Consider the following 15,324-nt stretch of genomic DNA (forward strand, 5'->3'; position numbering starts at 1 on the left):
ATCCATATATGATATGCTTTCAAGCATCCATATATAGAATGCTTTCAAGCATCCATATATGATATGCTTTCAAGCATCCATATATGATATGCTTTCAAGCATCCATATATGATATGCTTTCAAGCATCCATATATGATATGCTTTCAAGCATCCATATATTATATGCTTTCAAGCATCCATATATGATATGCTTTCAAGCATCCACATATCATATGCTTTCTAGCATCCATATATCATATGCTTTCAAGCATCCATATATCATATGCTTTCTAGCATCCATATATGATATGCTTTCAAGCATCAATATATGATATGCTTTCTAGCATCCATATATCATATGCTTTCTAGCATCCATATATCATATGCTTTCAAGCATCCATATATGATATGCTTTCAAGCATCAATATATGATATGCTTTCAAGCATCCATATATCATATGCTTTCAAGCATCCATATATGATATGCTTTCAAGCATCCATATATGATATGCTTTCAAGCATCAATATATGATATGCTTTCTAGCATCCATATATGATATGCTTTCAAGCATCCATATATGATATGCTTTCTAGCATCCATATATCATATGCTTTCTATCATCCATATATGATATGCTTTCAAGCATCCATATATGATATGCTTTCAAGCATCCATATATCATATGCTTTCAAGCATCCATATATGATATACTTTCAAGCATCCATATATGATATGCTTTCAAGCATCCATATATGATATGCTTTCAAGCATCCATATATGATATGCTTTCAAGCATCCATATATTACTAAAACTCAGATGTTTCTTAGTTTCTTTCTCTTTACCTGTACTTTTTTCTCCCACACAGTGCTTTTTTAAGAACTGTATTTTCATATCATTGCACCAATAATCACGTTGACACACCGATTCCCGTTATATACACAAAGTTAAGCAGCCTTGAGTTTGGTCAGTACTTGAATGTGTGTATATTTGGTAATAACAAGTTCGATATATCTTCTGCCCTTATCCCAGACATTATTCCCGGTCATCCTGGACATCCCTCCATAACTGAAATCAGAAGGTGCTGATTTAGGGGAAAGGTGATATGAGATCGTGCAACTCTTAGTTCATAATTGCACGCATAAGTAGATTTACAGGAGATATTGCTTGTTTACACGGGATTGCGCAGAGGTCACATGTGGATGAGCAATGACCAAAAAAAGCACAGGAAGTAATCATCATAAACGAGATATTTACCGTTTTTGTTCGAATCAACAGACGGTTTCAGAAACTGAGAAAATTAAAAGTTATGTGAAAAAAAGATTAATAAAACTAAAAATAGAACTCAATATTTGATTATCTCATTCAGGCAGCAAGTGCATTGAAGATTCTGTAACTTTTCACTCGTCTACCGTCTACATCTGCCATAAACCGAGTCGGATGTAAGTAAACATCTAGAACAATCAGATCCAAACAATGCAATACATTTCACCACTTCGTAACCAACTCGGATCACGCTTAAAGTACTATTTTTAACTGCATTTCGTATATGATTCTGTGCTTTCTTGGTCGTTCAGTTCGTTGTTTTTCCCTTTTAAAACGCGACGCAAATTTTCAGATAGTTTACGTGGCAAAATCTCCCTTTGTGTGCCTTCTGTTTTCTATGCTTTGTCTTTTATTCAATAAAGTAAACGTAGTTAAGTTTACAGAAGACATCCTTTAATCCAAAAGAAGCTGATCAATGGTTTCGTTTTTGATGCATTCAGTATGTGTTTACTTTATTTTCCTTTCGTCATTTTCATACATTTTGTTTCAACGGCATTTTATTTTAACATATCTCGCGTAATTTATCGCACACAGACAAAAACTTACATATCTCTATATATAAATGTAATTAATTGTACACATTTGCGCAATTCTTGACAGTAATTCGATTTCTTAAAATAGATATTTAGTTTGTACGCATATACCGTATTTAAATGTCAGTCATTCACATAAAATGAAAGAGTTATTCTATGTCGATTTCTGCATATCCCTTCCTCTATCTCCTTACGCACGCACACATATATATATATATATATATATATATATATATATATATATATATGATTGTGTCTGTGTTTGTCTATGTATTTGTGCATATCAATATTAATACGGTAATAAGTGCGTGTATTTCTTCGAAAATTGAATACCCTTCATCAAACATTCAACTCGACTCGTCCTGGGGTCTTGTACACTTGGCCTCATCTTTGAACGGCTCTTCCGTCAATATGTTATCTTATACAAACATCTATATTTAATGAATTCGCAAATTACAGCCTACAGACCATTCGGAAAGCGAGAGAAGAAATAATTAATATTTTCCGCCTCGCTTATTGTTTACTTGCTTGCTGCGGATTCGGCCAAACATTTGCGGCGCCCGGTCGCTATAGTGTCGTGTCCTATAAATGTTTAAACACTGGACACTTGTGATTTGGCACGGCCGGGTAGTTAGATTTACTTTCATATATGACTTGCTAGTAGAGGTATGCTTATCTATCTATACAAAAGTAAGTATGTTTATATATATATATATATATAAATATATATATGTGTGTGTGCGTGTGCGTGTATCTATCTATATATATATGTGTATATATACATATATATATATATATATATATATATATATATATATATATATATTGATACACATACATATATATATATATATTACTTTTAAAGAACACTGAACGTAGTGCCATAATTAATTACTGAGGGTTTTTTGTATATATATATATATATATATATATATATATATATATATATATATAAATGGGAATGTATATTTGCTACTCACCGATAATCTAAACCACTGGACGATTGATTCGACAATTTGGTATAGCAGTTTTATTGTACCCCTGCCTGTTTTTATCCGTCTCTTTAATTACAATGTTATATTTAATTTTTAATTAATAAATTAGATTTTTTATTGTACCGATGTTGCCATTTTTTATAGGGGGAATTGTCACCGGCGGTTATTAATCGGCCACGTGACATCGATAAGACATTAAACTTTTACAACATTTGTAAAGGTAGTACGATGGAATGTACAGACACATTTTCACATATAAAATCACTGCCGAATATTAGTAAACCGCTTTTTATTATGTTTTTTTTTTTAGTTTTATATTATGTTTTTTTTTTTTAGTTTTATAATACTATATCTAATTTATTTAAAAAATATATTAATTCATAAAAATGTGTATTAAAAATATTTGACGTAAAAATCGTTAAAACGTTAATCAATAAAAAAGTTACCTGTACAAGGCACACACTCCTTATATTTTGTTGTCTTTGTACAATTTTTTAAAAGTTTACCGAAAGAAAATACAAAAAAAAAAAATCAATATTTAATGGCTTTTAGGAGGTGGTCAGTCACAAATATAGTCTCTATCCTCTATTTTTTAACCACTCTATGCATACATGAAATCGATTTGTTGAAGAGTCTGTTTAATTGTCTGAGAACAATTTTACTTAATATAGTATATTTCTATTTCAGTGTTTTGGTAACATAAATTCTTTAGAATGAAATGAGTTTTGGAATATCCAAACATAAATATATATATTTTTACTTAAAAATAACTTAAAGACACTAAATTATAACAAGTTACATCATGATACAATCACAAGCTCTTATATCTATTTACGTCAAAAGAAACCATTAAAAATCTTTAAATATTGAAATTTTCGCATTAAAAAATGTCAGAATCTAGTAGTGAGTGTCCAATCAATAATAATCCGTTGAAAACATTAAAAAATAAAACGAAAGAACTCCTCCCAACCATACGGGCAATAATTCGGTTTCGTATTTCCGTTGAAATTTTACAATAAAAGGGATCGATTTAGTAGAACTTTGTATTAGAAAGTGAGCCCCCCCTTAAAATCTTTGAATAATGAATATTTTGCATTTCAGTTTAATTAGTTTGTAATCGCTAATACTCCGCTCTACAAATTAAAAAAAAAAGACGAAATAAAAAAAAAAAATGGTACTATTTGCAACATTTGATACGGATCTTCGGGATTTTTCTTTCCATTATGGCTCGGGCTCAACTGGCAATTAGTGGATCTAGCCGAGCGTTGCTCAAATGTTGAAACGCTTAATCGACATTTCTTTAAAATTTATTTTTGACTAAAAAATGCAATCTTTTAATTATTTTTTGGGGTGATGGGGATATTTTTTTTGTTTAATTTTTAACATCTAATAATATACAATACCTATCTAAGAACACTTCCAGGCGCATAGAGGACATTTCTGTACGATTAAAAAATCCGCACAGCCGTTTCGGAGTCCATAAAGAACGAACTCACACACAAAGACCCACCCACGTGGTCACACACACAGTGTCTTTATTTTATATAAATAGAGGTTAATCACAATAGTTTCATTATCCAACATCGGCAAAAAACAACAAAAAAACAAATCTACGCAAATTTATAATGAATGGCATTGTTCCGACTATTTTTAAGTATAATTCTCACAACGTTTAAGCCGATGTAACTTTTCGACTGCCTTCGGGTGTAGACTGTTAAATGTGGGGATCTTTGTCGAACTTGGGAATTTCGAAAGAAAGCATTATTTAATCGGCGTCGTATCACAAAAAAAAATGTAAATAAAGGATTTCGTTCGAAATACCATAAAATTCTTAAATTCGACAGAGAAATTCACGTGCTCGAAAAGTTAAATCTGAAAAATGTCAGAACTACATCGATCATAACGTTGTGAACATAACATTAAAAGATATTGAGTTATATTTTGATGTTATCATTCTACTCAATCTTTTCCTCTCTTACTTCTAGCTCTTTCTAATATACTCCCTCTCTACACTATCGCCTCACTCTTCTTTTCCGTCTTTATATCTTTATATCTAATTCTAGTGCGTTCATTTTCAGTCACACCATCTTTTATTTTCTATACGGATCTGCTCCAGTAAAAATGCCACCTATGTATCATGCTTTCTTTCTCATATCGACCAATTAAAAAACTGTTCTATTCTTTTCATGCATGTGATTAGACACTATACTATTAATATTTGCTTTTAAGGAATCCAAGAATAATTTAACCTAAAATTCTACGTAAGAAGAAATAACGGTGATCTGATCACCCTGAATGGATGGGAGGACACGGGCGAGATTGTGTAGCAAGTGTTGCGCCTTCACGAACTACTCCTTTCCTGAGTCGCCTCTACTTGATTCTATTGGCATGAATAAGTTCACGCCGGTATAAGCGGAGAACATATACAGCACGTTATATAAAAAAAATGATCAATTATTTTAATACTGGCGTGATGCTTATCTGCGGTGATACATCAGGAACCGGTGTGTCAACGTAATTATTCAGTAATATACGTAAGGAGGAGTAAGGACGTGCCTATATCTAAAGATGTTTAGTTGTCTTGTTCGAAGGTTTTGGAGTTTTACAACTGATGCAATTTAGTTCTGTATATCTTATTTTTTTTTTTCATTTATTTCTATTAAACATGTCTAACTTTGTTTTCTTGTCCACGGTAGTTTTACTAACTTGATCAGATCTTGTCGCCATTTTTTTGCCCAAGTCTCTGCGCTCTAAACAAGGCCGATAGCCATTAGTCGCGTGCTCTCGTGTAATGAATGAATGCGTGAATGTAGGATTGACATGAAATTCTTAAAGATGGACTAAAATGACCGAAAATGGGCTGAAATGACTTAAATAAATAAAAAGTAAATGACTTAGAATGACTTTAATAAACTTAAGGATGAATTGAATGACCTTAAGAATGACTTGAATGCTTAAAAAATAACTGGAATCTTTAAAAAAAAAAACTTCAATGATCTGGAGAATGACTTGAATGGCTTTGAGACTGACTGGTTGTAAAGTGGGTGATCATTTTAGATTAAATTAATACAGAAAAGTGGTCCCCCACTTTATATCACAAAAATTATTTGATTTAGGGAATTTGAAACGTTATTTTCGTATTCAGGAACCTCGAAAACCGATAAATAGTGGTATAATAAACATAAAAAGAAATAAAAAGTACATTTGTTACGGACCGACCGACCGACCGACTGAGTGACTTATAGAGTTGCTTGCACACGACTAAAAAAAAAAAACTATTCTGTGGTATGCATTTAAAAAAAAAATATTCTCCGTCGGTCGGTCGGTCGGTCCATGACTCATTTACTTATTAGTTACAAACAAGTGCAGAATCGGTTACGAATAGATACTACACTTTGATCTTAGCCATGTGGCCAAGGAAAAATTACATTTTGGACAAGTTTCAGAAAAGTAGGTAAAAATTTATGGGGCAAAAAGTGTCATTATTTGCAATTTTTGTACATTTTTGACCCTTTATTAGCCCTTTGAAATGCTGAATACCAGTGACAATGGACAAACTATGCAGTTTTACACTGTAACACATGTATATTTGATTTCAGCACCATGGGAGAGCACTATATAGATATACATATCAATTTTTTTTATTGAGAAATATGAAAAAAGGGCATTTTTAGCACTAAAAGTCCCCGGGGACGCAAAGCACTATTTTGCTAGGGTCACCCATACTGAATTTATATTAATAACAATGTCCTGCGTATTTTGGACAAGTTTCAGAAAAACGTAATCGATAGGTCAAAATTTATGAGGCAAAAAGTGCCATTTTTTTTCAATTTTGGTACATTTTTGACCCCTTATGAGTCACTTTGAATGCCGAATACCAGTGACAATGGACAAACAGTGCAGTTTCACACCTTAACACATGTATATTTACATTCAGCAACATGGGAAACCACTATATAGATATACATATCAAGTTTTTGTTGAGAAATATGAAAAATGTGTCAGAAGAAAGGGCGTTTTCAGCACTAAAAGTCCCCGGGGGATGCAAATCAGAGTTTTGCCAGGATCACCCATACCGAATTTATATTAAGAACAATGCCCTCCACATTTTGGGCAAGTTTCAGAAAAATCTAATGGATGGATCAAATGTTACGGGACAAAAAGTGTCATTTTTGGCCCTTATGAGGCATTTTTGATCTCTTTTGACCCCCTGTAGCGGAAATGAAAATTTCCGTACAAAAAAATATGTTTTACTATGCACATCTATATATTGAAATATGATTTGTGACAAAATTTCAGGAAAAACTAATGGATGGTTATCCGTCAATCGTCGAGATTAACGGACAGACAAACCCACCAAAAAGATAGATAAATCGAGAGACCAAAATGTTAGCCATGCCCCTTGCTGTACGAAATATAGTTTTAAAAATTGGTGTTGCATAGGAGTCCCAAAAAGGTGTGTTTTCTAGTACTAAAAGTACCCGGGGTATGCTAACCAGAATATTACCAGGGTCAGCCATACTAAATTTATATTAAGAACAATGCCCTCCACATTTTGGCCAAGTTTCAGGAAAATTTAATGGAAGGATCAAATGTAACGGGACAAAAAGTGTCATTTTTAGCCATTTTTGACCCCTTTTGAGCCCCTGCGGGCAAAACAGGATTTTTCGTACGAACATTTTTTTTTTTTTTTACTATGCACATTTATAAATTGAAATATAATTTGTGACAAAATTTCTGGAAAAACTAATGGACGGTTATCCCTCAATCATCCGGACTAACGGACAGACGGACCCATTGAAAATATAGCTCCCTCTTTGATAAATCGGGGGACAAAAATGTTACTCCATACCCCTTGCTTAAAAAAAATGTAAATGTGTTACAGACCGACCGATGGAGTGACTTGCATGCGACTAAAACTGCCTTAGCATGGAAAGGTTTCCCCTTCCATTGCCAAGGAAAAGTTACAAATGTAAGCGCAGCATCTGTCACGAATATATAATACACTTTGATCTTAGCTATGTGGCCAAGGAAAAGTTACAAACATAAGTACAGCATGTAGTAAGAAGATATACTACACTTTGATCTTGCCCAAAAGGCCAAGAAAAGGGTATTTATTTGTCCCCCCACCCACCCACAGAGCAAATTATGCACAAGGCCGATTTTTAATGTGAGGAGTGAAGGGGATATGGGGGCCAACTCCCCGTGAATAGGGGAGCAAGAGAGTGAAATTGATACGAAGGGTTGTCCCTACATTGTCCAAGGTCTTATATGTGGGGTTGATATTTATTTGCTCCCCCACCAAGTAAATTAGGCACAAGGCCGGTTTTTTATATGGGGAGTGAAGGGGAAATGGGGGCCAGCTCCCCGTGGAGTAGGGGAGCTGGATAGTGACAATTGGTATGAAGGGTTTCCCCTACATTGACACAGGTTTTATATGTGGGGTTTCTAGCAGTATCTGCCGGACAGATACTACACTTTGATCTTGGCCAAAAGGCCAAGAAAAGGGTATTTATTTGCTCCCCCACCGACAAATTAGGCACAAGACCGATTTTAATGTGAAGAGAGAGGGGGGATGGGGATCAGCTCCCGATGCGTGGGAAATGGGAGCTGAATAGTGACAACTGGTATGAAGGGTTGGCCCTACATTGATCAAGGTCTTATATGTGGCATTTTCCCCACATATGGTCTTTGCTTGCAGTGTCTGCCGGAACAGATGGTATTTATTTGCTCCCCCACCGAGCAAATTAGGCACAAGGCCGATTTTTAATGTGAGGAGTGAAGGGAGGGGGAAGGGAAAAAGGGGACCAGCTCCCGAGAGGTGGGAAATGGGAACTGGTTAATGGTCAGGCATGTGGGGTTGCCCCCACATCTGGTCTTTGCTAGTCATAGCTTGCAGCATCTGCCGGAACAGATACTACATTTTGATCTTGGCAAAAAGGCCGAGAAAATCTTTAAAAGCTAAGAAGAGCATCTATTAACAGACCTTTGATCTTAACCAAAAAGGCTAAGCACAAAAGTGTTACGGACAGACTGACCGACCGACGGACCGACGGACCGACGGAGTGACTCATAGAGTCACTTGCACGCGACTAAAAATCGGAAACTTTTTTAGTAACGCAGACGGATTAAAAGAGAGATAAAGAGAGCAAACAGACATACAAACAGTCGAGAATAAAGTAAGTGTAGTAGAATAAGCAAACAGAGGCATAAGGGCAAAAAGAAAATGTTAGGCGCATACATAAAGAACTAATAATGCACACACAGATTTCATTTATAATCAAAACACCCCTAGCCGCTGGCAAAACAGTTAAAATATATTTCTACAAAACTAGAATCGCGTCCGATACTTGAAAGAAAATGCCGTTTTTAGCAAACAATTTTGCTACTTTTACCTATAAAATATAACATTTAATTCATAATTATACATTTAGTTGATGTCATGCAAAATATACACCGCGTAAAAATAGAGTACGCGTTCACATACTGAAAGTTTAAAAGGAACAAGAACATTTTCACATAGAATTTTCAATCTAGAAAATGATACAATATACTCGTGAGCGATGCGTGATGTTTGTTACTTTGTACGTCACAATAAAGATTAATTCACTCGTCAGATTCCGGTCACTTTATAATTAGAAAATTACGACAGAGTCTCTACTTCTTCCCATCGCATATACTACATGTCCAGATAACATAAAATAAAAATAACGTAGAAATATTATATATATATATATATATATATATATATATATATATATATATATATATATACAGGGGGTCCGTAAAGTTACTATACAATCTTATTGTTTTATTGTATTATATTTGTATTAATAGTTAATAAACTTCGAGACAAATTTGATGATACTGGCTCAGTTGCCGATGCTCCGCGTTCTGGTCGGCCAAGTGTGTGCACTGAACAAAATTTGCCTACAGTTGCTGAGGCATATGGCAGAAGCCCAAAGAAATCACTGTATAGTAACTTTACGGACACCCTGTATATATATATATTATTCTTTCTTATTCGCCTTCAAACTTAAACGGAAAGAGATGCTAAACTTGTTATTTCTGAAAACAACTTGTTTTAATTAGAGACCATGTGTAAGTTTCAAATTGATTTGGTACAATAATAGTTCTGTATAATAATTGTGTGTATTCATTTAAATATAAGATGTGTTTTATTTCCATTGTGTTAATTGCCGGTGGCATCGATGGACGATTCTACACTAGAGAGTCAAAGGTGACTTGGTAACCCAGGTCGAATCTCGATCAGCAGTGATTATCTTATCCTACACCAATGATTGCGTATGCATTAAACAGTAATGATGTCTACGGGCATAAGATAATTTTTACATTTATTCCAAAATGTTATGAGATATATACATATATATATTTATATATATATATATATATATATATATATATATATATATATATATATATATATATATGAGAATGTGTATGAAGACACTTCTTAACCTATATACTCAAGGAATCTTTGATCTACAGACTTGCAATTTGATATATAGCATAATCAAACATATGGCATTTTTTTTAGTAGGTCTTCATTCGAAAAAACGGCTGCTAAGTGTATCAAATTAAAAAAAAATTGGTACGTGGCAGTCGTCGGATTTTTTTTTTTTTCTGTTCACAACTGTTCCAGGAATGCTCACACCTGGCTGTGAAACAGGAGAGCTTCTTCATGTTAGAAATAAGAAGGTTTAAAAACACTTTGTAAAAGTCGTACCCAATTGGTGAAATTGTTATTGTACTCGTCTCAGTGTCTCTAGGTCTTGGTTTCGATCGTATTAGTTTTTATTTAGAATAAGATAATTGCATACAATATTTTTTTTTCTAGTTTTTTTTTTTACTACGCATATAGCGAACAATAAATATATATATATAAATCCGTATCCTTTTCAGTTTTGTTTGTCTACAAGGACTTAATGGATGACGTCATAGCATTGTTTATTTATAAATACACACATAGAGATTTGATATGATGTCATTGATGGCGTCACAGAAGCTGACGCCATGCATAACATCATACTAAACGTTATAGAGGCGACGTCATGTATGATGCCATGTATAGGGTGTCCAGAAATGAAAGATTCCGTGGGCAACATTCTAGTATAAATATATATAATTGTAATTAAATACTTATTATTCATTTTGACTTACAGGCACTAATGTTTCATGCTTAGGCAATTATCAGTGTAGGGTAACAATTCCAGCTTGCCATGCGATTTGGACCCAGCCACGAAGTCACCTTTTGCTCAAGTTACTTAGCATCTACCTCAAGGTCACCAACAATTGCCACTGGAATGAAGAGAATTAATTACTAAACTTAAACGCAGAATTCGGGTGAGTACATTAGGTAATCTAGCGGAAGTCGTAAGCATTGCATAAACGCTAATTAATTTCCTTAGTTATAACTCCACAGGCAGTTTGCATCCTTAAGTATTCTTAAATAGGGCTTGATAATCATAATTTGATAATAATTATTTATTTTTACATAGAGACACAAGTATTTCATGCTTACGCATCCATCAGTGTAGGATAACAATTCCTGCCGGTCACGAGATTCGAACCCAATCACGAAGTCATCCTTTACTCTACTTGCCGAGCAACTACATTAGAAGAGAGGGAAAAAGAGAAGCAAGAAAGACGAAAAAAAAAGAGATTGTAGAATAGAAAGAGAAATAAAATGATAGGCGAGAATTATAACATAGATAAAGTTCAAATAGTCCTCGAGGGAATTAATTTGCTTCCATGAAATGTTTCTTTCATTTCAGCATATATTTCAATTAGTTTCCCACACTGCGAGTACACATCACCCGCTTTGGCTTCCCAGAAGATGAGATTGAAACACAACACCTATCACAGTGGGCGTTACGATCCGGCGATTATTAATGCTAACACAATGTGCGTTTAGCGATAACGCACACGGTTTTCGTGATTTGATTGCATCGGTTTCGCTCGCAGCTAAAGTGACTTTACCATGTAAACAACTCACCTGCAAGTCTCTTTCGACCCGCGTCGCCAAATGTGCATCGCCTATCTTGTGCATGTTTCAGTTTAGTATGTCTGATCATGACAGAGCAACAAACGGAGACTGACAATGGTTATAATTTGCGAACTAGTGCATACCTACGTAAAAAAAAAAGATAGTGAAAAACTTGCATTGCCGGTGTCCGGACTAATATTCAGAGAAAATAATCAGTAATTCATTTTCATATGTAAAGTATTATCATCCTTTCTATTATATTTAAGGAAATAAAAAAGCAAACAGCTTTCATATGAAGTAAAGGATTTCTTTTTAAATTCCGACACTACAGGGTGGCCGAAAAGTCCCAGGACACTATACATGTATTTTTAATAAAACACAGTATTTTTAATGAAACACACAGAAAACATATATATTCAACAAAAAAAGAGAACTTTATTAGAAACAAAGCAGAAAACAACTAGAGTAATTTAGTGGTCTAGGGGATCTGTATGTTGGCCCTCGTTGTTCTTGCACAATTCCATTCGCCTCCAGGTTCTTTGTGCCATTTTATTTTTTAGAGAATTCCTTGATACGCTAGCAAAAGCTGCAATAATCGCATGCTTTAGCATTAAAATATTAAAAATAGAGTGTCCTGGGACTTTTCGGCCAGTGTCCTGGGACTTTTCGGCCACCCTGTAGATGTCACTGGCTCACTATGTGCATTCACGCTTAAACTCAACACTCTAAATATGCTCGTCTACTTCCTTTCTTACAAAAGTATTTTTGCTGGGATAAAGAGTATATATATATATATATATATATATATATATATATATATATATATTCCTTCCATATTTACCCAACTTCACCAAAGGCCCCTACGCTGGCTAGGCCATGTGTCCCGTAATGACAATGGCCTCATCCCAAAGACATTCTCTACAGAAAACTAACTACTGGTAAAAGATAAATTGGTCATTCTCACCTCCGCTATATCAACGTGTGCAAAAAAGCATGTGATATTGTCTTTACCAGCGCGGAGCCCAAAGCTAATGTCCCTAACATCTGGAGACAAAGGCCTGACCACTGGGGAAAAGTCCCTCGCAAAACGGGTGGAAACTAAAAAAAAAAAAAAAAAAAAACTATTCAGGAAGGCCAGTCCACAAAATTCAACAGACCACTGCCACGACGCGCCGACCTTTTATTGCAACGTCTGTAATGTAGATCGACGATAGGTAAACAAAATCTACTCAAGTTTCTGTATTTTTAAAATTAGAAAATTTATTTTTTATAGTATATTTTACGATACCCAAAGGGTCACCATTTTTACAAAGGGTCCTTGTGATGAAGTTTATCTCTTCATGAAGATAGGTATTTGAACAAATCATTAGGGCCCTATGTGTAAAGGTATTAATTAAATTGATTGTTCGTTTTTTCTTGGGGGTGGAGGACAAAGAGTCCCAGCAGATATAAAACCTAAAAACGTAGGCTTACGATGAGTAGAAGTAAAAAAATACTTAAAAGTCTTAGAAAAAAATCATCCAAAATGGAAGACAAAATTAAAATTCTTTGTTATCCGCAAAATACTAAAGCTAAGGTAAGGGTTGAATGGATATTACTAAAGCTATTGTTCTGTTGTCGAACAAACAAAAGGTATCGTCAACGTAACGAAAGTAAAGGTCAGGTTTTTGACAACCGAATAGTAAACCCTGTTCATGGAAAGCCACAAAATTATATTCCAAAGCTGGTCCAAGAAGAGAACCCATGGTAAAACCATCAAGGTGTTTATACATAACATCATTGAAACTGAATTCAACCGACATAGTAGCTAATTTCATTAATTCAACGAATATATCTTCGAGAATTGTGGGAGTTGCTAGATTACTGCGATATAAAACGTCAGAACATCTACTAATAGTCTCAAAGTGCTTTAATTGTGCGAAAGTGTTCACTACGCCATTTTCATTCGCAAAATGATACACGCGTTTTGGTATAGGAGTATGCGATGTCGTTTAATTTGGTTTTTAGATCGCTAATCTTAGAGTCGAAAACAGGTGAAAGTCTTGAAAACTGAACCCCCACCCCCAAAAAACAAGACTTCAAATTTGGAATAAATCGGTTAATATATAGAGGAAGTTGGAAGAATGCAAAAGTCTAGACCACCAGAAAGAATAATAAGATCAAGTTGGGACAAATGCGCAGACAAGACATTAAACATGTTTTAAACAACATCAGAATTCGTAGAGCAATCATATTTAAAAAAAAAAACAGGTGTTGCAAATTGTTCTGGTTCTTTAAAATTAACCATAAAAGTCTACGTTTATGAATTAATGCAATGTATCGTGTAAATCTAATTTTATCAAAAATATTTTTTTAAATCGCTAAAGTACCTGTACAGTTATGTCATAATTCATAATATTCTTTCTTCAGTCGTGCTATGTAACAAGAAAGCTTGGACAAGAAAATGGAAATAAATTAACTTTAAATTTTCTGTAATTTACCTCTTTTTATTTTAAACAAAATAAAAGAACACACATTATTGCTTAACCACGTATTTAAAAAAAGGTCTGATTAGCCGTCGATGTTCTAATGCTACTTTTACTTTCCGTTAGAAAATTTAATTTACTGATTAATTCTAGAGTTTACCTGGTCTAGAAATATTTAAATATCTCTATAGGAGTAGAAAATTGAATAATAGCTATGTACAAACCGAATTTATAAATTATGATTTATTAAAAACAAATAAAGTAAAAAGTTAGCTGAGCGGTTTCGAACTTCGGTTAACCGAATAATTTCGATGTTAACGATTAACAAAAGATATATGAAATAGAAATATGGCGCTTACCTTAACTAGAATTACCTTGAATTAATGACAGATTTAACAAACAAATTTCACTGACTGTTCAACAGTGTTATTTTGCGTCGAATCTTCGTCTTGTTTTTTTATCGGAATACCTACGTAGTTTGCTTTTATGCAACGCATCATCTAATTTACATGCGACCGGTGAGAATTAGAATTTATTCACGTGACTGTGAGCGATATGGTCAACTGCACGTCGCCATTTAGGTTTTTCTGTTATTAAGAAACTAGACCCTTCGAGACACGCTGTTTCTTGTGTAAGGAAAATTGCACTAAGTACAATTTCCCCTACACTTCAATGTTTAATAGAAAAAATAAAGATCATTCTCAAGACACAATACTTAATGTAAACGATTTATTTAATACGTTGTAAAAGTTGATTTTTATACAAATATAAAATAGAAATAGCGTTGAAAAAGATATTCTATTCTCTTTTAGTTAGCAACGCGCTGGTAGTGAATTTAATTTGAATTTTCTGTATACACATAAAGGTGCTAAGCGTGTTTCTGCATTGATTTCATACAATCGCATCTATATTAAAAAACCGAAAGTTAAAAGTATGTCGTATCGTTTGTATTCTTCGGACTTCTGTTTTCACTTTGAGTGTTATTTTAACAACGTGCCTGTCGATATAACTTGTGACCT

At 34.0% G+C, this 15,324-nt stretch overlaps 1 pseudogene; it reads right to left on the reverse strand.

The window, feature by feature from the left end:
- Positions 1-8,184: 8,184 nt before the first annotated feature.
- On the reverse strand, positions 8,185-8,343 carry LOC145294419 (U2 spliceosomal RNA; annotated as a pseudogene).
- Between the last annotated feature and the right edge of the window lie 6,981 nt (positions 8,344-15,324).

The sequence above is a fragment of the Euprymna scolopes genome, chromosome 15 (assembly GCF_053919585.1).
Source record: "Euprymna scolopes isolate OS-2025 chromosome 15, ASM5391958v1, whole genome shotgun sequence".
Taxonomy (NCBI): Eukaryota; Metazoa; Mollusca; class Cephalopoda; order Sepiida; family Sepiolidae; genus Euprymna; species Euprymna scolopes.